This window comes from Phacochoerus africanus, chromosome 3, assembly GCF_016906955.1.
Source record: "Phacochoerus africanus isolate WHEZ1 chromosome 3, ROS_Pafr_v1, whole genome shotgun sequence".
In the NCBI taxonomy this organism is placed as follows: domain Eukaryota; kingdom Metazoa; phylum Chordata; class Mammalia; order Artiodactyla; family Suidae; genus Phacochoerus; species Phacochoerus africanus.
Window position 1 is genome coordinate 82,183,840 of NC_062546.1, and position 25,681 is coordinate 82,209,520.

At 43.6% G+C, this 25,681-nt stretch overlaps 1 protein-coding gene and 1 pseudogene across 4 annotated transcripts in view; one reads left to right on the forward strand and one right to left on the reverse strand.

The window, feature by feature from the left end:
* The window catches only part of MGAT5 (alpha-1,6-mannosylglycoprotein 6-beta-N-acetylglucosaminyltransferase), a 364,486-nt gene that overhangs the window by 251,614 nt on the left and 87,191 nt on the right, over positions 1-25,681 (reverse strand). The window lies entirely within an intron of this gene.
* LOC125121927 (selenide, water dikinase 1-like) lies at positions 10,657-20,373 on the forward strand (annotated as a pseudogene).

The following is a 25,681-nucleotide window of genomic DNA, read 5'->3' on the forward strand; positions in this document are numbered from 1 at the left end:
CAACCATGCCAAATCTGTCTTCACTAACCACCTTCCTGTGCTGGGTGTGAATCTCTCGGGAAAAGAGCCAGAGAGTGACTCAGATCACCTGCTTACATAAGGAGACCTGAGTCTAACATGTTTCATGGACCAGCACTATTTCCTAGTCTGTCTTTAATTTCCCTTCAGGGTCTTCTCTGTATACTCTGTAGACTATGAAATTGCCTCAACAAACAGAAAAACTTGGACTCCGTTATAGGAAGTAACACTACGATGTTCTTTCAGGTGTCAAGGGGTTTTGAGCTATTTCATCTTCATTTTTCTTCTTGGTAATCCTTCCATCCTGGAAGTGTGTTGGGTTGCAACAGGGGACTTTCCCACTCAAAACCTGAAAATCAAGTTCAGTCTCAGAGGACCTCGACCTAAACAAGCAGAGACTTATCCATCTTCCGCCTGCTGACTCCCTGGTGTGGAACATAAATGTCCAGATTGGCTACAATAAAGTCAGCTAGATGGAACTAAGCTGGGCCTGACTTTGTTCCTTATTTCTGCTGATCTCACAGCAACAAACCAAACATACAGTGAGAGCAGAATGGTATCCAGCACAAGGCACCAACTTCACAAGCTTCCCTTGTGAGGCTAAGAAATGTTGGGGTCTGTTAGAAAACATCAGCTTCTTTGAAGTCTTAAAATAATTATGCCCTCCTAAGGTCAGCATCTAAAAACAGGAAAGATTGCAAAGTGCATCATAAGCACAAAACAAAAGCATATAACTAAGTCCTTCAGAATCAATATAAAGGATGAGGTTAAAACCACAACATAATACTACTACACGTCCACCAGAATGGCAGAGGTGAAAAGAACAGGAAATCGCTAAGTGCACTGAGGATGTGACAGAGGAAGCTTTCACACGCTGTAGAGAAAGGTACGAGCCAGTATAACCACTTAGGAAAACTGGCGGTTTTCTCACACAGCTGAACAGGCAACCCTCGTGACCCAGAAATTCCAGTTGTGAGTATATACCCAAGCGCAAGGCGGATCTGTATTCACCAAGAGCCATTAACTAGAGTGTTTCCAGAAGCGCTATTCAGAAAAGCCCCAAACTGGGAATTATCCGAGTGTCTATTTATGATAGAATGGACCAATAAATTAATGGCATATTCACACAATGGAATACTTAGAGCAATGAGAACAAATAGTCTACAAATGTACACATTAATATAAATTTCAGAGCATAATACTGAGCAAAAGGAGGAGAAAAAATAGTACATAATGCATGAGTTTATTTATACAGAGAACAGAGAAACAGACCCAAGTAATCCATGCTGGTAAAGCTCAGGAGAGTGGCTGGGTGGGTAGGAGGGGTGATAACCAGAGGCAGCAGGGAGAGATGTGCTGGCGATGCTCTCTGTCTATCTGGGTGGTTAGGGGGATGGGTACACTTTGTGGAAACCCATCAAGCTGTACACTTGTCCTGGGTACTTTCCTACATGCATATTAGATGCCAATAAGAAGTTAAAGTCAAGAATACTGGTCTTATTGTTAAGTCCCTGCTTGCCTCAACGACTCTCTCCAATGCTGGTTGGCCAGTACCTACTCTGGGAAAGGTAACCAGTTAGCCTAGGCACCAGCCAGTCATGTGGCCTGGAGCAAATTCTTTCACTCGGCCCTGGGCTGCAGCTTGTTAGAAAGACTGAACCAAATTCTGGCTCAGGTTTCCTCACAGTACTAATTCTCAAAGATTCTAATGTCACCCTCCTCATCCATTCCTTTGTGAAGTAGATCAGAATCACAGATAGAAGGGGAACCAGGATTAGGTTAGGGGCCTGCTAAAAGCAAGAGGGGGTAGTGTCCTGGCACTGACCCTCTTCCTTTTAGAATGCAAGATTTAAAAGGAGAGACTCCCTGGGAGTTTCCTGATGGCCTACTGGGTTAGGGATCCAGCATTGTCATGGCTGTGGTGCGGATTCGATCCCTGGCCCAGGGAACTTCCACAGGTGAGACCAAAGGGGAAAAATAAAAAAGAAGAGATGCCCAAGTCTCACTACCTGGACATGTCTGATGTTTCCAAAGCCAGGGCAATCTCCAATTAGACAAAATGGCACCTCATCATCTGGACCACCTACTTACTGACCTGCACTTTCAGTCCAATAGTCCAATATGCTGCCTCCCTTTCTTTCCTCTAAGAAAAAGAGGTAAGGGGTTATATACAAAGTGATGCTTTTACCCAAGTCAGCAGCAAAGACCCTCTGAAAATATAATGCAAATATTCAAAAGGCCTGTCTAGGCCTGTCCTCCCAAGAGCAAAACATATCTCCCTGTCAAGGAGAAAGTGAGTCCAACATTTTACACTTCAGCAAATCAGCCTTCCATGCCAAGAGCACTTCCATGCTCAGCACTCAAGCTGGCTCACCCGCCACCATCACTCCAGAGACTGCACAAGTCCCAAGGCCTTAACACCTTCCCTCCCCCAGGTTTGTTACCTCACAATCAAATAATGAAAGGAGTATTTCTGGAGAAGAATGAGAAGGAAAAGGAGAGAGGAAACAGAGAGCTCACTGCACTCATGGGAGAAAATCAAGTCCTCCCTGCCATTTTCCATGTAAAATGCAATCTTTATCTTTTGAGGAAGCTAGGATGCTCCCAACTTCCAGAGCACTCTGATTTTACATTCTCTCAAAGCTGGATGAGAGGAGACCCAGGCATCAAGCTAATCATGTTAAGGCATTGCGCAAAGAAACCCACCCCCAACGCCAACCCCCAAAAAGATGCGAAGGCAAGAGAAAGAGTAAGACAAGTGATTGAAGGTGACATAGGATTGTAGGGCAGGTCTTGGTCTTTCCATGCACATGGCCTCCTTCATGCTGTCAGAACAGAACAGAGACCACCAGACACACCTGCTCTTGGAAAATCTGACACTGATCACAACAAGGGCCCTTCCCTTTCTTATTTAACACTTTTATTTTCTCCAGACTGAAAGATAAAGTTTCATTAAAGCAGGGGTTCCCTGGTAGCCTAGTGATTAAGACTTCCAGTGTTGTCACTACTGTGGCGTGGGTTTGATCCCTGGCCCGGGAACTTCTGCATGCTGTGGGTGTGTCCCCTCACTAAATTTCACTGAAAAAAAGGATATAAAAATAAAAACAAATTTTCTAAAGCTCATCCAAAAAACGTCAAACAAATAATTTATTATATTTTTGCTTCACTTGGATATTGGGTTTCATCGTCTGATGAAGGCCCTGTTTCAACCCTGATTCCTTAGACATTTCATACAGAAGGAGTGTTCGTTTTTCCTTAGCTTTTATCCCCAAATGGAACAAAGATGATGATTTGGGGGCTGGTATATACATATCTATGTTTTTATACTGCAAATACCAGTATAAGTAACTACTTTTGCTTGCTCGGAACACAGGCTGGTCCACTCCCTAGTGGACTGGTATACCACTGGCAATGCTGCTGAATAGGTAACCAGCCACTCTCTTGGCTGCTGAAGCTAAGAGCAGTCTGGCTGCTGTTGCTCTCCCTAGGGCATCAAGCCCCCAGTCTGATACGGTTTTCTGAGTGTGGTACATTTACGCTCTGGTTAATACACATAATATCCAAACACACTTTTTCACTCTAAAATTAAGTAATTTTTTAACATGTACCAGCACACCATATTTGTATGTTTGTGTACACTGTCTATTAGGATGAGACCAAATTAGAATAAGTGATAAGTTCATTATATAAAAATAAAAGAACAAATTCATACACTAAAATCAGAATAAATGTGAAGAAACTATGTTACATAACTAGTACCAGTGGCAACATGAATATGGTAAAAACTGTGCCTGAAGTTTGGGCAATGCCGCTCAGCTTTAAAAATAAAAGCCCTGCTAAGGTTCAGACAGCTCTGCTTCTCTGGGCTGACTGGCTGTGTCCTAGGGGATCCTCCACCTGCCTTCCCCAGGCAGCTCTTGCTAGAATGACAGCAATGAGGCTGATAGGGTTAGGACAGGGTGACAAATCTGAAATCTTTTAGAAATAGAAAACAAAGGTTTTCTGTCTTCAAATAAGGTGTGGCCACTGTCCAGCAGAGTCTCATGAACCTTTATTGAGTTTTGACACAAAAACCAACAAGGCAATGGAGTGAAAGCTTAAACCTCCTTAAAACCTCCCTGAGCTGTGCAAAGTCATTCCACTAAGCCTGCAGGCACTGACCTCCTAAGGTATGCTCGGTGGCAGGGAGGAACAGTAGATGGCATAGAACCAGCACTGTCTATCACTGAGGCTTGACGTCCGATCTCAATGACAGCCATGCCCAAGATTCCCAGAAAGACAGAAGGTTCCAAGGTCATTCATTACTAGGCTCTGAAAACCATTTGTGAGGTTAGCAGAGGCAAATGAGCAGTATCTCAGGTAAGCAATTATCTTTTCTTAACCTGTTAGTATCATCATGGGGTTCGCCATGTGCCTTGGGAAAGCAAGCTAGATCTGGAAGCTAAAACATGCATGTCTGAGAGTTGGGCAAGTTAAGTTTACCAGAGAAGTCTTATTTCTTTTCTTTTTTTTTTCTTTTTTTTTTCATTCTAGGGCTCTTCCTGCTGCATAGCTAGATCCTAAACCCACTGAGCGAGGCAGGGATCAAACACACAATCCTCACAGATGTCAGATTCTTAACGCTGCTGAATCACGAGAGGAAATTCCTATTTCTTCACTTTATATTCTATTGTTGAAGAACTGTCCCCTGTGATAGGAAGAATAACGGCCTCTCCCAAAATGTCCCCTTCCTAATCCCTAGAACCTGTGAATATGCTGTCTAACATGGCAAAGGGGAATTAAAGTTTGTACCGGGGGGAGGAGAGGGTGTGTGTGAGTGCAAATTAGGGCAAGAGGATTAAGAGGTATAAACTATCAGTTATAAGGAATTCCTGTCATGGTACAGTGGAAACGAATCCGACTAGGAATCATGAGGTTGTGGGTTCGATCCCTGGCCTCGCTCAGTGGGTTAAGGATGCAGCGTTGTCATGAGCTGTGGTGTAGGTTGCAGACACAGCTCGGATCCTGTGTTGCTGTGGCCCTGGTGTAGGCCGGCAGCTACAGCTCCAATTAGACCCCTAGCCTGGGAACCCCCATATGCCACGGGTGTGGCCCTAAAAAGACAAAAAATACAAAATAAACTATCAGCTATAAAATAAGTCACAGGGATGTAATAATGTACAGCACAGGGAACACAGTCAATGATATGATAATAACTTTGGATGGTACACAGTCTATAACAACACTGAATCACTGTGCTGTATACGTGAAACTAATATTTTAAGTCAATCAGTCTGCAGCTTAAAATAAAATATAAAGATGCACCTGGAGTTAGAGTTGCTAATCAGATGACCTTAAGAACATTAGACTGGACCATGCAAGGTGGTCCAATGTAATCACAAGGGTCCTTACATGTGGATGAGGGAGGCACAAAAATCAGTGTCTGAAGAGTCAAGATACAGGTACCTGCTGTGGTTCACTGGGTTAAGAATCTGACTGCAGGGTCTCAGATCGCCGAGGAGGTGCAGGTTCCATCCCCAACACAGCACAGTGGGTTAAAGGATTCAGTCTTGCCATAGCTGCCACAGAGATCCCAGCCTCAGCTTGGATTCAATCCCTTGCCCCAGGAACTTCCATATGCTGGGGGTGCAGCCAGAAAAAGTAAAAATACATAATAAAAAATAAAAAGAGTCAAGACAGACTAGCTTTGAAAATGAAAGGGGCCCACCAGGCAAGAACTGCAGGCAACCCCTAGAAGCTAGAAAAGGAACATTAACATTCTACCCCAGACCCTCCAGTAAAGAACGCAGCCCTGCTGGCAGTGACATTAGCCCAGTGAGACCATATATTTCCTATTGTTCCTGCAACAAAGTGCCACAAACTTAGAGGCTTAAAACAAGAGACTTATTCTTTCATAGCTCTAGTGTCCAGAAGTACCAAATCAGTTCCCCTGGGTAGAAATCAAGGTGCAGCAGGGACGTTCTCCCCCTCCCCCAGCCTAGAAGACAATGGGTTCCCTGGCTCTTAGAGCTGCTGGTGGCTATAGGCACTGCTTGCCTTGTAGACTCCATTCTACCCATCTCTGGCTTCTCTTCTCCTTTCTGTGTCATCTTCTGCCTCTTGCTGATAAGGATATTTATGATGGCATTTAGGGCCATCTTGATAATCCAGGATAGCCTTCCCATCTCAAGATGTTTAACTAATTCACACCTGCCAAGTCTCTTTTTCCATAGAAGGTAACATTTTCAGGGTCTAGGAGTCAGATCCTGAAATCTGTGGAAGATATTCAGCCTACCACAGACCCACTTCAGGCTCCTGACCGCCTCCAGAACCATAAGATAAATTTGTTTTGCTTTAAACCACTAAGTGTGGTAATTTGTTACAGCAGCAGAAGGAAACTAATATGCCCCCTATCTCGCCAACATGGGCTACATCAGGAGACTGGGCAAAAGGAAGCCACCAGCCCATCCCTACTAGTCATATCAGCATCCTGGGAGGCCTTTATATGGAAAGATGGCATTCCTCTTTTCCCATTGGATGCAAGAGAATGCCAAGATTCCGAAGTGGAAGGCCATCAGAAGCTTCAGAAGTCAGCCTTCTCTCCTGCCTCTCCCAAGTTTCTTAAATAAACTTTATGGTAATTTGTAAAGCAAAGCTTAGGGGCCAAAAGGAACTGACAGTCGTTTCAGGTAATTCCTCTTGATATCAATGAGTATGCTCCATCCACAAATGTCAAACGGTTTTGCTCACAAAGCCAAAAATCCCTACTACAAATATAAGACAATGTAAGACCCTAAAGGACCATATTCCTCAATTAGGAACAGCCTCTCAGACAGCTTTCCTATCATTCCAAGGGCAGAATAGTACACTTTCAAGCCCCCCATTCGTCTCTGCTCTTTCTGAGGGCAGTTTACATTGCTGGTTTTCTGCCATCTCTGTAGTGATTGCTATTTATAGAGCTGCTCCTTTTTCACTGATCGGCCTTCAGGACATGGCAGCCATGCCTGGGTGGTGTTCTCCCCCAGTCACCTTGCTGGGACACCCATAGGTTCTGTCCCCTGCCCTCTCTACTCTCTGTATTCTCTCCCTTAGTGAATGTACCCTATCCCATGGCCTCAAATCCATATACCATAGGCTTGACCTCTCAAATCCAATACCCAGCCTTGACCCCTCACTTGAGTGAGCTCCAGATCCAAATGTCCTGGTGCGAGTTCAATAGCTCCAGTTGAATATTTAGGAAATCTCCCCACTTTGGCTGCCTCAGAACTGCTAATCTCATGCAGACATATCCATCCACTCAGTAAATGTCACCACCATCAACCCAGAGCTCAAACAAAACCCACAGCCCTTATACACTCTCTTCATTCCCTCCTACCCTTCCTATTTAATCCATCAGCAAGTCTATCAGCTCTGCCTCTAATATTTACCCCAAATTTGACTTTTTTTTTTAATGGTCGCATTGCATCCAAGGCATATGGAAGTTCCTGGACCAGGATCAAATCCAAGATGCTGCAGCCACTGCTGCAGCAATGCTGGATCCCTAACGCACTGTGCCTGGCCAGATATCAAACCTGCACCTCCACAGTGACCTGAGCCACTGCAGTCCAAATCTTAACCCACTGTGGCACAGTGAGAACTCCAAATCTGACTATTTTTCAATCCAATCCAAGCTCCCCTCACTTCCCAATCAGATTCCAACGATCATACACCAGCACTTTCTCCTGCCTCACTCACTGCTGCCTCCAACCAGCTCTTCAGTCTCCCCAGGGCAGTGGGTCATCTTTCTAAAGCAGAACTTAAAACTCACTCCCCACTTGTGAAAGTGTCCAGAGCTTTCCAGCTGCACACAAACTTCATGGTCTTACGCAATCCTGCCACTGTCTGGTGGTCTGCCTCTTCCCTTTTCTCTTTCCATTTGCTAGCACGCACACCTGCTGGCTGCCATCCTCTCCCGGAACATGCTAGGCTTATTCCACTTCAGTGCCTTAGTACTCACTACCCCTCACTTGTGCATTTTCTCCCTCCACATCCAGGCGCAAGTGCCCTCTTCCGAAGCCTCACCCCAAATGTTTAAGGTCTGAGCACAGCAAAAGCGACCCCCAATCAACTGCTTTCCTACTGCCTACTTTGTTTTCTTCAGAACACTGAGGAATACCTGAAAAGGTCTTCCTTGTTTGCTGATGCAGGTGTGATGCCTTCGGGCAGAGTTTTAACAGTTTCCCCAGCACCTAGCACCTATGAGGATTTCAATCAGTACTTGGTCACAAACTGCTACGGGTTTTGCCATCCAAGGGCAACAGCAAATCATCTTAAAAAGGTATTAGCTTAGTCTCTTTGGTTTTTTTTTTTTCCTCCTTTATTTTTTTTAATGGAAGTGTAATTAGTTGATTTACAATTATTTTGTTCGTTTCAGGTGTAGAGCAAAATAATTCAGTTATGCATTTATATTTATCTACATATCTATATATATAGAGAGAGGGAGAGGGTGACTGTTCCCTGTCCTATACAGTAGGCCCTTGCTGGTTACTTTTTTTAGAGAGAGTAGTGCATATCTGTTAATCCCAACCTTCTAATTTATCCAGTCCCTTTGCTTTTGAGGAAGAATGATTTCCTGGGTTTCAACAGGAAAGACATCAAGCTCCCCCTGCTGCTCATCATCCCCAACCCCTCCTGCCTCCTCCTCTCTCTTTATGTGTGCCCCCTTCCCTCCCTTCTCCAGCTAGCTGGCTCCCTAACCTTCCATTTTATATTGCTTCTGCTTCTTCACAGAGCTCAGGGCATCATGCTATTTGCTAACAGTGAAGTTTCCTTTCAACTCTCTCTCAATTCTTCTTCCTGAGCATCCATCTCCCTGGCCTGGGAAGAAGGGCAGACAGTATAGAACCAGAGCACTCAGGCAGAAACTAGGATCTCTAGCACTGAGATGAACAAATCCTCCCCACCGCAGTGAGACCAAATACATCTGCGTTCATTCCCCTTTCAAAGATGAGTACTGTCCACAGGGATCCTCCCCAAAGGGTGGGAGGGGTGTCAAACCAGAACATGGTGGGAATCATGAGGACATGAGAAATGAGGGTTGGCCTGAATGAGAACAAAGGTTAGGAGAGAAATGAAGCTCTCTATAAACAACATGATTCATTAAGAAAAATCAAGCAGGCAAGTCTGATCCTTTCCTAAAGGCCTGTGCAAAGGCTCGCGTGCGCTTGGATGCAATGCTGCCTCTTGGCCCATATACAGCAACCTCAATTTATGCCAGGTAGTAAATATGCTAGAAGGTTTTGTGCAAATCAGATCTAATGCCTACAGTGTGCCTGCCAAGGAACTACAACCTCCCTTTTCAGGTGAAGAAAAGGATGTTCAGAAAGGCACAAAGTCTGTTTATCCACAAAGCATGGCCTGCACAGTGCCAACGACCCAAGAAACTTTTAGGGGCCATGAAAACATTTTCTTTCCTTTTTTTTTTTTTTAATGGCCATGCCCATGGAAGTTCCCAGGCCAGGGTCTGAGTCCAAACTGCAGCTGCAACCTACGCCGCAGCTGGGGCAATGGGATCCTTTAATTCACTGTGCCAGGCCAGGGATCAAACCCCAGCCTCTGCAGCAACCTGAGCCACTGCAGTCTGATTCTTAACCCACTGAACCACAGAGGGAACACCACACTTTCCTTTTTTAAAAAAAAATCAGAAAAAAAAGGTGAATATAATCCACCCTGGGTAGTCATAAAATATAATGTTCAGTACTTTTGTGGGGGATGGGTGCACCCTAGGCATATGGAAGTTCCAGGCCAGGGACTGAACCCATACCACAGTAGTGAGCAGAGCTACTGCAGTGACAACACCAGATTTTTAACCCCCTGCACCACAAGGAAACTCCTCAATACTTTTCTTATAGAGGAAGGGGTCTATTAAACCTAATGGCCCTTGAGAGTGCCATGGTGACTCAGAAGAGATGGTGACTTACCTACTATCACCAAGAGCAAAGACCTGAGAAAAGACCATATCAGGCCCTACTCTTTCCCAGAACACTAGTCAGCTTCCTCATACTTTCATGCCTCATGAAAACCTTGGTATCCCTCCAGTTTTAAAATGTCTCTATCACCTGAGCTTTCTGAAAATGCCCTCCCCCGACCTTTTTGTCTTTTTTAGGGCTGCACCACGGCATAAGGAAGTTTCCAGGCAAGGGGTCAAATTCTTGCTACAGACCTATGCCACAGCAATGCCAAATCCAGATCCTTAACCTACGGAGCGAGGACAACGATCAGATATTTGTCAGGTTCATTACCGCTGAACCACAACGGGAACTCCGAAATTAGTTTCCCTTTTTCCAATACAAGAATCATGGAGCTAGAAATGTACCTTACAGGACTCACCAAAAATGCGATCATTCCTCCTGTGATGGATCCTTAGCTTTCTTGGAAGACATATTTTACCCCATAGTAAAATAAGCAGGCTCCCAGACCCCCAGATCCTCCCGCCCTCTGCTGCTTCAAGAGCGGCGTTTTTATTCAGGTGACACTGAAGTGCGCCCGGCATTGTGTGAGCAGAGGAGCCCAGTTTGAGGCAGGAGGCCGAGGGCGCCAACTGAACCAGCTGTAAAGAAACCAGCCAACTATGAGAGAGAGGGGAGGAGCGCAGCCTTGAGGTGTGCACGGCCGAGAACCATGTCTGCACCTGGGTCCTTTAACCCAGAAATTTGTGAATTGGACAAGAACGTCTGGTTAACCAGATTCACTGAACTGAAAGGCACTGGCTACAGAGTGCCTCAAGATGCCTTGGAGAAACTGCTGAAATCCTTACAAGAGAACCACTTCCAATAAGTTGAGCAGTTATGCCAAGGCTCAGCATCGGGATGGATACCGGTGTTATTCCTTCGGGGCATGGCAGTCTTGCCTTGGTTCAGACCACGGACTACATCATGGATGACCCTTACATGATGGGCAGGAGAGCCTGTGCCAACATCCTCAGTAACTTCTGCATCATGGGGGTCACAGAATGGGACAATATTCTGATGCTCCTTGGAAACAGTAATAAAATGACCAACAGGGAAAGCGATAAAGGGATGCCCCTAATTATACAGGTTTGTTTTAGTTTTTTTTTTTTTTTAACATTTTTAAGGCCGCACCTGTAGCACATGGAGGTTCCCAGGCTCAGGATTGAATCCGAGCTACAGCTGCGGGCCTTCGCCACAGTCACAGTAACGTGGGATCCAAGACGCATCTGCAACCTATAATACAGTTCACGGGGCAATGCCAGATCCTTAACCCACTGAGCGAGGTCAGAGATTAAACCTGCATCCTCATGGATCCTAGTTGGGCTCGTTAACCACTGAGCCACGCAGGAAACTCACTATACAGGGTTTTAAAAATGCAGCAGAGGAGGCAGGAACATCTATTACAGCTGGTCAAACAGTGTTAAACCCCTGGATTGTTTTAGAAGGTGTGGCTACAACTGTCTGCCAGCCAACAAATTGATCATGCCAGGCAGCACAGGGCCAGGGGATGTGCTAGTGCTGACAAAGCCCGAGGGGATGCAAGTGGCCGTGACCATGCACCTGTGGCTGGCCATTCCCAAAAAATGGAATAAAATCAAGCTACTGGTCACCCAGGAAGACATGGAGCTGGAGCAAGAGGCGATGATGAACATGGCCAGGCTCAACAGGACAGTGGTGGAACTCATGCACATGTTCAACACCCACATGGCCATTGACATCCTGGGCCAGATGTAGAATCTGGCCAAGCAGCAGAAGAACCAGATGTACATCATGATTCACGACCTCTCGGTCCTTGTCAAGATGGCAGCAATGAGCAAGGCCTGTGGAAACATGTTCAGCCTCATGCACCCAGACCTGCTCGGAGACATCCGAAAGCCTAATTCTAATCTATTTACTGCATGAGCAAGCAGCTGGGTTCTGTGCAGAAATAAAGTCTCCTACATATAGTGAGGTCTCCATTTGTGGATTATTGGGGTTGACTGGGGTTGTGGAGGAGGGGAACCACAAGTCAGGATCATAGGCAAACCCTGGATCACCAAGGTCACGCAGCAGGTGGCCACGCAGAACGTGAACCCCACAGTGGATGCCACCTCTTTATCTCAGCCGGGGTGCTCTGTGGTTTTGTTTTTAAATAGCTCTATGTCCTTTGTCATCATTTCAGTTAAAGACTATAAACAACAAAAAAACTCATTGTGTCTACACATCTGGTGACTTTAAGTTGATTTGTAAGTGGAAGCAATTAATAAAATCCATTGCTGGAGTTCCCATCATGGCACAGCAGAAACGGATCCGACTAGGAACCATGAGGTTGTGGGTTCGATCCCTGACCTCGCTCAGTGGGTTAAGGATCTGGCAGTGCCGTGAGCTGTGATGTAGGTCACAGACATGGCTCAGATCTGGTGCTGCTGGGGCTGTGGCGTAGGCTGGCAGCAACAGCTCTGATTCGACCCCTAGCCTGGAAACCTCCATATACCGCAGGTGTGGCTCTAAAAAGAAAAAAATAAAATAAAATGCACTGCTTTTTCTCTTATTACAGTAACTGAAGATGCACCTAATCTTGAGGCAACTTCTGAGTTGAGAATTACATTGTTATCCAGTAGTGTTGATTCATTTTGAATCTTTAGACACTTCTCTTGATGAGTAGTCTCTTTTTAAAGATGCTTTCAAATAGCACAGACATTACCCATTCTAGGAGCAGTTTGTGTCATTTCATTTTAGGTATATTTATCATTATCAGTCTGATCCTTTTTGAAGTGGCTGGAATGATATTCTTTTTTGGCCACCCCACGACATATGAAGTTCCTGGGTCAGGGATCAGATCCGAAGCTGTGGCAATGCCAGATCCTTAACCTAGTGTGCTGGGCCAGGGATCAAACCTGAGTCCCAGCACTCTCAAGAGGCCACCCATTTCGTTGCGCTGCAGTAGAAACTCCTGGAATGATATTCTGGAAAGACGGGATTGGTGACTGACACAAGAGTACCCCAGTAGCGAGAGGGTTGCATGACTCCTTCCAGTCTTCTAATTCAAGAGCATCTGTGTCCCAGGCCATATCCCAAGAGTGCATTCAGTTAAAAAAAGCAAGTGCTTAACTCTGCATGGAAAGCACTTTGAAGACATTTCTTTTTTTGTAGCTTCGTTAATACTTAACAATAATGTCATTAACTGTTTTCTTTATTGATAGCAAAAAAAGGAAACTTTTTGCAATGTAATTAGATGTTTGGTAGTATAGCAAGGAATTGCCCTCCAAAAGGGGGTTCAAGTATAAGACTCGATTTACAAGTCAATATATAATTACACAATTTTTAAATATAATCAATAAAGATTTCTGTGGATGGTAGTGTTTAATACATTTTATATTTTGTACAGTGATTTTAGGCCTTTTGTTTTCTGAAAATCAGCAGCTATTCAGCCTAATTCTTAGTATGATTGTGTCCTTTGCACAGTACTTTTCTGTGAATGCTTTCCGTTGATCTGTGTATAAACTCACGTCGTCAACTGAGCAGCTTGAACTTCAACTAGTTATTCAAATAAATATTTAGGTTTTTTATTGCTCTTGTATAATCAGATGTATTTTTTAGTATTATTTTAGAAGGATCAGGAGGGTTTTGGCTAAAATACAATTTATTGGGGGGAAAACTAGATTTTAGCTTTATAAAACTTTTTAGTCTCAGGACCTACAGTTTCTTTTTTCTTTTCTTTGTGTGTGTGTCTTTTTGTCTCTTTTAGGGCCACACCCACGGCATATGGAGATTCCCAGGCCAGGGGTCGAATCAGAGCTGTTGCTGCCAGCCTAAGCCAGAGCCACAGCAACACCAGAGCTGAGCCGCATCTGAGACCTACACCATAGCTCATGGCAATGCTGGATCCTTAACCCACTGAGCAAGGCCAGGGATTGAACCTGCAACCTCATGGTTCCTAATCAGATTTGTTTCCACTGTGCCACGACGAGAACTCCAGGACCTATAGTTTCTTAAATTAAATTTTGTAGTTCTCGAATAAATAGGTGATCTAAAAAGGTATGTATCCGTGTTACTTAAAAACAGAGGCTTTGGAGTTCCCGTCGTGGCGCAGTGGTTAACGAATCCGACTAGGAACCATGAGGTTGCGGGTTCGGTCCCTGCCCTTGCTCAGTGGGTTAACGATCCTGCGTTGCCATGAGCTGTGGTGTAGGTTGCAGACGCGGCTCGGATCCCGCGTTGCTGTGGCTCTGGCATAGGCTGGTGGCTACAGCTCCCATTCGACCCCTAGCCTGGGAACCTCCATATGCCGCGGGAGCGGCCCAAGAAATAGCAAAATGACAAAAAAAAAAAAAGAGGCTTCCTTGTATTTTCACCTACTGAGCATCTAGGAAGGACTCCTGTCCTCACGCACAAGTGCACTCACTTCTCAAGTGGGCTTGTCCACCAGTGCTGCCTGTTTCTGAACGCTTCCTGCTCACAGGAGGCAAAGTAGAGAAAACAGCATGACTTCTTGCCAAAGAAACCACCACTGGGGAGATGAAGGCCCTGGAAAAAGCTGTACCTTGGATGCATCCTCTTTTGCATGTGTAACTGGAACTCACGCCCTAAGCTGGGTGTGTAGGACCAAGGACTGCTGTGGAATTGAAATTAATTGAATGCTTTATAGGGATTGATACCCATGTTGCTATTAAAAGCTACAAACTGGTGGTCTGCAAAATGAAATGTGTTGGAAACCTCTGGTCAGATGGGAGAAGAAAAAAAAAAAGGATAAAAAAGTAGACTCTGAGTGTTCCTCTACCAGGGAGATCCCTTGGAGAGCCCTCAAGGCGAATAAAGATCAAGTTTCAAACAGCATGTCTCAAACCTTGTCCCAAGATCAGTAACTGCATTGGAATGACCTGGCATGCTTATTAAAAATGCAAATTCCAGGGCCCCACCCCATAGCTGCCAAACCACCAGGGGCAGAGCCTGGAAATCTGCATTATAAACATGCCATGGGACTCTGACCTGCCCTGGAGATTAGGACCCCCGTCAGGAGGGTCAGGAGTACAGATGGGGACAAAGTGCTTTTTAAACAGATTCCACATCTTCTAAATTTTCCCAGAATGCAACTATAATGGAAAAGGAACCAAGAACATACTTTGTTTTGTTTTCAACTTTTCCACAATCTAAGTGTTAGGAAAAAAAAAAAAAAAAATCCTATCACAACAAATCCACTTCTGAAAAGAATACCAGTCACCAAATCAATTCTATACTTAGAGTTGTTACCTTTATTGGTGATTTTACAAATACATTCAGGGATCTGAAGACATCATTTTGTCTTCTTAACACAGCTGGGCCCCAGCATTTAGATAATGAAATATCTAATTGATTGTGCATTACTTTTATTTCTCTCTTACATTAGCTAGGAAGTTGCATTGATTTTTTTCCCCCCAATTTTGTGTGCTGGTAGGTTATATTATCTATGACTTGCATTCAGTGTGGCAAAGACACCATTACAAAATAATTGTTATAAAAGGAGACAATGTAAAATAAATAACATAAAAGGAGACAATGGGCCTTATATGATAAAGTTTGACATAAAAAAACTCCTGGCTAAAATGTACTCTTAGAGGTGTTGCTACTGCTATTCTCATAAGTGGAGGAGGTTCTTAAGGACATTTTTCACCCACCCCCTTACCCACAGACACAAAAGAAAAGAAAAAAACAAGTGATCTGGACTACCAGAACTGGCAGCCAGAGCAAATACCTACAGTAGCACCCCTATCCAGCTACCCACCCCTGAGCCAGCCACAATGTAGAGAAGCTGCATAAAAGAACAAAAACCATAAAATTCTGGCCAGTGGTTACTGAGGCAGGAGGCAGGGAGATGGCAGAAAAGAGAAATAGAGAGATGTGTGTTCCTAGCAAGTCTATGTCCTTGGGTTGAGTGGTTTCAAAAGTATTTGATAACAACCACAACATCAACAACAATGATGCTATAAAACTAGTTTCATGTATTCATCATCTATTGCATTGGCACAGCCACTTTGGGGAATGGTATGGAGGTTCCTTAAAAAACTAAACATAGGACTACCATCCAGTAATCCCACTCCTAGGCATGTATCCAGAGAAAAACATTAATTCAAAAAGATAGATGCACCTCAATGTTCACTGCAGCACTATTTACAGTAGCTAAGACACGAAAAGGAACCTAAATGTCCATCAAGAGAGGAATGAATAAAATGTCCATCAAGAGAGGAATGAATAAAGAAAATGTGGTACATATATATAACAGAATATTACTCAGTCATAAAAAAGAATGAAGTAATACCATTTGCAGCAACATGGATGGACCTAGAGATTATCATACTAAGTCAGACTGAGAAAGACAAATATCATGATATCATTTATATGTGGAATCTAATAAAAATTATAGAAAAGAACTTACTTATTGAACAGAAACAACCTTACAGATTCAAAAAAAATTTAATGGTTCCCATAGAGGAAACCATGAAAGGGAGGGATAAATTAGGAGGATGGGAATAACATATATACACTACTGTATATAAAATAGGTAATTAACAAGGACTTATACTATATAGTACAGGGAAATCTACTCAATAGTCTTTAATAACCTACATGGGGAAAAAGAATGGATATATGCATATGTAAAACTGACTTACTTTGCTAGCCTGAAAACTAATACAACACTAAATCAACTAAATCAACTATTTTATCATAGAAAAGAAAAGAATTAATATAGCTGCATATAACTACGAAGCCCCCTTCCACTATCTGGCCAAGCAGTGGCCAAACTCTGGCAGCTTGTATTACAGACAACAAAGTGCACATTAGCACAGAGCAGTTTAAGCCTGAGAACTTAGCAGCAGCTTCTGGTGTAACGGCTAGTCACTGTTCTCCTATTAATAAAAAGAAAAAAAGCAGCAGGCCATTGGCATGGGGAGCGCAGCCCCCTGAGCACTGTGTCAAGCAGAGAAAGATGCTGGCACCCCGCGGCCATCAAGGCCACCGCAGAGGACCATTCTGTTTTCTCATTAGCACTGTGTGGCTGTTAGCTCACTAGACAGCACCCACCTCAGGGGATCTGGCAAGCACAGGTCACTCTGAAGGTGAGGGGAGAGAAGGATCCAAAGACAAATCATAACAATTGTTTCACCCCCACTGGAGCTGTCATGGGTTGACTGTAAGTGACAGAGGAGGGCCTCTGGAGGCATCGAAGGGGCATTTAACGATCTACTCTTCCCCCCTCTTCCCTCCTCCTGCTCTGTCATCCATTTCCCCTCTTCTCCGCGGGCTCTCTACCTTAGAAAACATGAAAAGCAAGAGGCTTTTCAAATAGAAGGGACAGAGAAAAACCATTTGCTTATTATGGCCAAAGTCTGAGAGAGGATTACATCCTTCCCCACTCCACCATCTCGGGATGAGCCAACCCCTCTCTTTGGTGCCCCTCAAAGACACGTCTTTGAGCTCCCATGATTCCTGGACCTACCTTAACATTATCACTTAAGACTGCATTTACCTATTGGTTCACAGGTCAACAGGCCCCAACTATATCAGGGAGGCCTCAAGAGGGCAAAGACCATATCCTCTCCATTTTTTCCCCAAACAGCCCCAGGACTAAAATCAGGCACAAAGTAGGTCTTGAATAAAGGTAGTTGAACAAATAAGTACAGCAGATAAGCTCCCCCAAGCTGAAGAATAAACCCATTTTTTCATTTGTATTCAAAATCCAAAGTAGCTTATGGAAAACCCAAGCATTGACATGACTTAAAGTCATGAGTGTGCATTTTATGATGCAATAGAACACACCATCTTTACGAGCCCTGGTGATAATTTACAGGCATGGCAGAGGAGGAGATAGAAGACTCCAGGCACAGCCCCAAATGGGGAAGGAAGTGGGAAATCAGCGTAAAGAAAGACAGCCGTATCTCGAAATATGGATAACAATGATGTGCTCCAAGCATACTTTATTCATTTTCTCTTTTCCATCCAACACCAGCAAGAGTCAAGAAGAACCATTAGTTAGTATCAACACAGTGACAGCCAGGCAGTTAGTGGCCCTAACTTTTCTTCCCACAGCACCTCCCTGAGTCAAGATAATCACAAAGTACAAGGTTCCGCTGTACTTGGTTGCATAGGATCAATCTATCAAGGCAGTGAGGATGGCAGGGCATGTCACTTCTAGGGAGGAAATAAAATGTGTCACCTGGCCCTTGGATCTCACTGTGGCCAAATACCAGTAGGTAACACAGAATATTGGCACTGATGGAAATGTAAGGCTTAGTAGGGCTGTCCCCTTCATTGCCATGATTCCCATTACAATGAAGGGAAATCTGCAACTCCTTACCCTAGCTATATACAGACTAGCTGGCCTTCTGCTACCTCACCAACTTCATTTCATCCCATTCCCATCCTTGGTGATGAGAACAGGGCCTAGCACATAGTAAGTACTCATCTAATTCCTTGAATGAATAAATAAATGGAGAAAGGCTAATAAGAAAGACAGGACAGTGAAAGACACTTGACCTGAACCAAATTGGGTTTGTCTGGGGGGGAGAAAGACAAAAGAGAGACTATAGAGACAAGAAGAAAAAGACCAGTGGTCCCACTAACCAGCAGCAACGAAGAGCGGAACACCCAGGAAGGCAGCACCACTGCAGAGATAAGAGAAATGTCCAGAAGAACTCACAAAGGAAGATGATGTCAGAGGACGTCCATGCAGCCCTGCCTGAAGTGTTCAGGCCGCTAGCTACATTCCCTTGGCAGAAAATCTGTTGAAACCCTTCAAGCATGACTATGAGCACTGTCCTTACCAAGGTCAGTCACACACGTACTTCTGGAACACTTCCCCAAAGTTGTGACTTAGTCTTTACCAAGGGGAGGTGGGTGAAAACAGTCATCATTGTCCAAAGGAAACACTTATTGCTAAGTGCAAAGGCCTACATAATCAACTTTCATTTCAGAGAAGACCCAAGACAGAGAGAAAGGAAATCCTCAAGTATTTAACATATTTTAGTCATTATGCATGAGGTGTTAATGCTCTCTTGACTACAGAAGTTCCTTGTGGGCAAGGACCAGGTTCAATTCTGCCATCTGTTCCACTTCAACATACACAACACCCAGTTGGTACCCAATCAATACCTGCTTCCCTTAAACTAACAGGACCAGGGAGTTCCCGTTGTGGGTCAATGGTTAATGAACCCAACTAGCATCCATGAGGACTCGGGTTTGATCCCTGGCCTCGCTCAGTGGGTTACGGATCTGGCATTGCCGTGAGCTGTGGTGTAGGTCACAGACATAGCTCAGATCCTGAGTTGTTTTATGGAATATACAAGCTTCTGAGTCCTACCAGGAAACAGGAAAATAAACTGTCTTCTTGGGAAAGGTGGAGGACGGAGGCAAAGAAGTGCAGTTAAGAAAGGAAGGGAATTCTGTACGCTAAGAATTTAGCCAAAGGACATGGAAACGATTTCCCTACAAAACACTGGCTTAGTATATAAAAACCCCAGAATGGAGTTTTATGTTTACTTTCAAATCTATCACCAGTTTTGGAAAATCTAAAAGTATTTAATTTCTCTGAAATGGTACACATGCCACATTTCCTGGTGTGCTAATTTTTACCTTCTGTTAACCAAAATGTTGTAAGACAACTTAATATGCCATGAGAATACATTTCAAGGGCGTCTGGGAGCTGCACACAAATACCATTCACGCAGAAAATAAACTTCTGTGTCTCTGACGCTTACTGAGCATCAGAAACAGCCCAGGGCTTAGCACTTACAAGTTAAGCTATAATATAAACCCGTTAATAGAAGGGGAAATGAGATGTAGTTACCCAGAGTTGGAAGTAGTAAGAGAAAGGTTACAAAGCAGTGTAACCTGACCACCATTAAACCCACACAGAAGAAGCGTTGCTGAAATGTCCATTCCTGGGCACCACCCTAAGAACCTGGTAGAGTTAGTCTACTATGGTGGGTCCTAGGAACCCAGAGATGTAACAGCCCCTCTTCCAGGTGACCTTGATCATGAGACAGGTTTGGTAGCAGCAGCTCTAAAAAGCACGTCAAGGGTGGGTTGACTACACTCCCCCACACCCAGGGCACTCCAGGTCCAAGGGCTGCTTTGCAACCAAATGCCCAAGAGATCCCATTAACTCAGTCACCTTGAAGGGAGTCCAGATGGCCCATGACTGCCCGGCCTCCCACCCAGCTGGACTCCAGATCAAAAGGAGTCCTCCAAAAAACTTCCTGGGCATCACTGCCAGTTGCTTGGCAGTTCTGAAGAATGCTGGGTCGGAATGCTGGGCACCTTCAGAGCTGGGCAGACCTTGAAAGCAAGAAATGTGCACATCCACCCAGGCATTTGCATTGCTCATGACAGTGACATTCAAAGAGGGCAGCTCGAGGCCACCTACCAGGTTTAGGGAGTTTGAAGAGGCCAAGAGAGATGATAAAATGTTTCATTTGTCAGTGTGAAGAACTCCTAGAAAAGTAGGCTCTGGCTACTTTCTGGATTACTCAGGTTTTCAAGAACCTGTTCTTTGTCATCACCAATAGCTTCAGCTCCAGAAGACGAGGCCCAGATACTGCTCCCACGAAACCATTCTCCACTCCTCGCATAGAATCAGCAAATGGGCAGAGCACAAACATCTCCTAGCAGCAGGTGGCAATGTGATGGGACTCTGCCCAATGGAGGATGGATTGAAAAAGTATGTCCCACTTCTAGGTCATTATCTTCCCTTGTCCTTCCTCCCATCCTTTCTCCTCCCTTATCTTGGACAATATCAAAAAGAGTGACACTAGAGATGGCAGAGCAACACAACCCACTGGATAGAGCCTAAGTCCCAAGTTTTCAGCAGAAGGGAAGTGTGATTCTAACCAACTTGAACATAAAGGAAAACTAAACTCTAGGTTTTTTCAGTCACTATCACTTGGGGTTTCTGTTTCAGCAGTTGTACATGTATCCTAATACAAGGGTTTTTTTTTTTTTAAGTTTTATTGAAGTATAACTGATTGACAATGTTGTCATAATTTCTGCTGTACAGCAAAGTAATTCAGTTACACACATACATATATCCATTCTCCTTTGGATTCTTTTCCCACATAGATAATCCCAATACTGGGTAGAGTTCCCTGCACTATACTGCCGGTCCCCGTTGGCCAATCATTCCATATACATCAGTATGCATATGCCAGTCCCAAAACCCCAGTTCACCCCACCTCCACCTGTCCCTTTTGGTAACCATAAGTTTGTTTTCAAGTCTGTGTGTCTGTTTCTGCTCTGCAAGTAAGGTCATTTATATCATTTTTTTAGACTGCACATATAAGTGATATCATATGATGTTTGTATTTCACTAAATTCACTTAGCATGATCATTTCTAGGTTTTCTTTCTGACATGGTATAGAAGAATCGCTGCTCAAGAAGCCATCCCTTCATGCTTTCCTTTTCTTCCTAAACCTATCAATATGGCAAACATCATTATCTTAAACTCCAAAGGATGGCAAATTAAGTTAGGGACTCAATAATCTCCCTTTAATTCCAAACATCAAACTTTACATGCTAGCCCCACCAAAAAATACAAGCTTTAGTCTTTTGGCCAATCTGTACCTCAATCTACCTTTTGAAGTGAATTTTTCTACCTGTAATTACCATGTTAACTAGTTTTAATTTCTAGAACATCTCTAGTGCCACTTCTCCAATGCTAATATTGTTCCCTCTGCCTGGAAGGCCCTTCTGACTTAAAAAATTCCTCAACATCATAACCAAGTTCAAATGTAAAAATATCCCAGCTCCTAAGGGATCAGAGAGCTTTTTAAAAAAATGGGTCGGAGTATATTGTGGTATATGTGCTCGTTAAAAGTCAAGTCTGCTGGGATCTTGATGCCAAGGACAGTTTATTCATCGTTGTTATTCTGGATCGCCACCACTCTCCACTGCATGCATCTGAGTTCCTGGCACAGTAAGAATGCAATGGATGTTTGGTGAACTAACGAATGAAATTACTGAATTGTGTGAATCCTCTCTTCAGAGTAATTTTTAAATTGTCGAAAAAAATCAAAAGCAGAAACTATGCCTTAAGGAAATCTACATATAAATCAAATAACCACAGGATTCCCATTAACCTATTACAGCTTAGTCTTGTTAAGGTAGGAGATTCAGATTTTAAAGGATAGGTTTGATCCCTGGCCTCCCTTGGTGGGTTAAGGATCCAGCATTCCCACAGCTGCTGCATAGGTTACAGATGCAGCTCAGATCTGGTGTTGGCTATGGCTGTAGCATAGGCCACAGCTGCAGCTCTGATTCAGCCCCTAACCCAGGAACTTCCAAGTGCCACAAGTGCAGCCATGAAAAGAAAAATACATACATACATATACATACATACATACATACATACATATAGGATAAAGGTGGAGTTAAAGATCCATGGCACTTATGAGCATCAACTATCATTTATTAAAAGCACTTAATGGAAAGGCAATTTTGCACCTAAGAGAAAAACAGGTAGCACACTAAGAGGTCTGAGATGTCATATTTTTTTAAATGATCATTTTACTTTGGAAACAGATCCTACATTGAATCAAAAACATATACACATGAAATGATGTTTCTAAAAGATCCTTTAAATACTATATAGATTTGTTTTTAACCTAAAGATCTGCAAGAAAAAAAGTATATACACACACATCCCATGCTAGTATTTCAGTACCAGAAGCAACAGCCTAAAAATCTCTTTTCAAAAATAAGGCTAACAATATTTTCACCAACACCAAGGAGAGGTCATGGGTCACAATTCCCAAGCACAAGGCAAATCTGGACCAATTCTACACTCAGTGGAAATTTCCACTTCTGCTACCCATTTTTAGCTCAGCTTGGGGACTAAACAAATGTCTCACAAAATGTTAAAGAACAATAAAGGCAATGAGAAAATTCAACTATCAAAGAATACTACGTCCAGAGTATGGAAACAGGAGGCTAAGGGGAGCTATCTTTAAATGACAGACTGGGGGAAATTTACTTTTAATTCCATAAGGATCATCTAAAGCTTTTACACTGGCGTTTCCGAAAAATAAAGCAGGTCTATTTTATTCTTAAGCTCACAGCATTTTAAAGGTGGAGGGACCTTCAAGACCATTTGTTGTAGCTGCTCAGATATATTAAGTGACCTGCTGGAGAGCACAAAGCCAGTTATGGGCATAGCAAAACTGTGACTCCCCAATCCTCAAAGACCTAACCCAGCACAGCACAAAGAATAAAGACCACTCTTTAATACAATCTACACCAAGAACACCATCTCCAGGAAAATATGGCATGAATGAATCTATCTACAGAACAGAAACAGAATCACAGACATGGAGAACAGACTTGTGGTTGCCCAGGGGGAGGGGGAGGGAGTGGGATGCACTGGGAGTTGGGGGTTAGTAGATGCAAACTATTACATTTAGAGTGGATAAGCAATGAGGCCCTGCTGTACAGTACAGGGGAAAACATCCAATCACTTGAGGTAGAACTCGACGGGAGATAAAGGGTACATATATACGTATGACTGGGTCACTCTGCTGTACAGCAGAAATTGGCAGAACACTGTAAATCAACTATACTTTAATAAAAAATTTAAGAAGAATAAAGACCACTCCTTAATATAATCTATACAAAGAAAACCAACTCCAGGAAGGGTGATCATCCAGCCCACTCAGAAGTTCTTCCCAGGAGTTTCCGTCGTGGCGCAGTGGAAACGAATCCGACTAGGAACCATGAGGTTGCAGGTTTGATCCCTGGCCTCGCTCAGTGGGTTAGAGATCCAGTGTTGCTGTGAGCTGTGGTGTAGGTCGCAGACGCGGCTTGGATGTGGCGTTGCTGGCAGCTGTAGCTCCAATTGGACCCCTTGCCTGGGAACCTCCACATGCCGTGGGTGAGGCCCTAAGAAAAGAAAAAAAGAAAAAAAAAAGTTCCCAAAATACACACACCAGCAACAAATGCAACAAAAGATTATAGACATTAAAAAAGGTTCCAGGCAAATTTTACAAGAGAAAACATTTAATGCAGTAAGTGTTTACTAGGAATTCGAAAATGAATGAAACTAAAGAATACCCATTCCAAAGGAGTCCACAGCAAAGGAAACAGGGGCCTACATACATAAATTATAAAACCACATGCTACACTATATATTGGAGATAAAAACAGGGTATTCTGGGACATTTCTGACTCCATGATTAAGTGTTTGACTCTTTCTTCCCTCTGTCATTTCTAGGATAATTTCTAGAAAATTACACTCTAACCTAAGCGGATAAAAACATACAAAGTTACAGACTAAAATCAAAAGACTATTTCAGAACTTCTGAAAAGACAAATCCTTCTCCGGAACAAGAAATTCTCCCTTGAAACCTTTTTCTAAGTCAAGTTTTGAAATGGTGAGGGTATTACATTTGTTGGAGACTAACAAGGATTTAATATTAATACAATAACTTCTTATTCAGATTCAGGTCACCCTCTCTCGGGTGGGTGAGAAATGAACCCAAACAGGAATATTCCAAAAGGGGTTTGTCCTGGAGGTTGACAAACTCCGTTATGCATAACCCTAATGCCAACTGCGTTCTGGGGACATTTGAGGTCAGAGACCATGAAAATAAGTGACATGTGACCTTCACAGCCACAGCCACTAACATTAAGAGCTCAAGCAGCTTGCTTGGGTCCAGAAGAAAAGACTTGTGAATATCAGTAAAACAGCTTCCAACTGCCACTCTCTCTCGGCTTCCTGAAGCAAGGCTCATGTGGTTGTACGGACCATTTGAACAACAAAATACCAACTAATATCAAGGAGAGGCATAAAGCCTCACAGAAGACACCAGACCAGGGACTCCCCCAGTGCAGAAGGTGAGGCCGCACTGAGAAACACTCCTATCACTAGAAAAGGCTAGTGAAAAGGCAGGAATCCAGAAGCCACTTAAAGGATTGGAGCCAAACTGGATTCTCCTAAAAAATCTGTACCTCCTGGGGAAGGGAAGAATTCATGTAGGCAGGACCAAAATTCTTGGCATCTAAACATCCCCCCATTATTGACTGCATAGCTTGTCGGTAAATATTGGATTGATTCAGACATTTAATATTACTGCACAGCACCCACATAGACATCTTATCTTTAAGCTGTTGACCGATTATTGAGTGGACTTAAGAGGTAATACTCTACAACAAGCCTCCTTGTTATTACCCAAAGAATGAGGAATGAGTGACAGGAATAGGTTACAGCAAATAGACACTGGACATCGAACATTGAAACCAAAGTGGTATTGCAGTCACCAGCACCATTTTTCTGGTACCCCCTCACACACACACTTCACACTAATACCCACAGGCATCCTATTCCACCCAAGGCAGAAGAACCATATTTTAAAGCAATCACTGCAGACGGCTGAGAAGAAATGCACTTTTCCCAGAAGGCGGCAAAACATATATTTATTTATGTATACTACACTAGCAATAAAACTAAGTCAAGTCCTGGGAAATTATTCCAGAGCGACAGTGTCACCTCTTTGTCCTTCCTAAAATCCAAAGAGGGAGAGAAAAAGAAACAAATGCAAATTGCCACGAGCAGAGTTTCGCATTTAAGGTTCACAGGATTCAAGAGCAAGTCAAGGTTCCCAGCAAATGCCTATTCATTAACCCAGTAGGAGGCGCCACGCCATCTGGCACCCACGTCCAGCGGAAGATATATTGCTTAGATTCAATGCTGAGC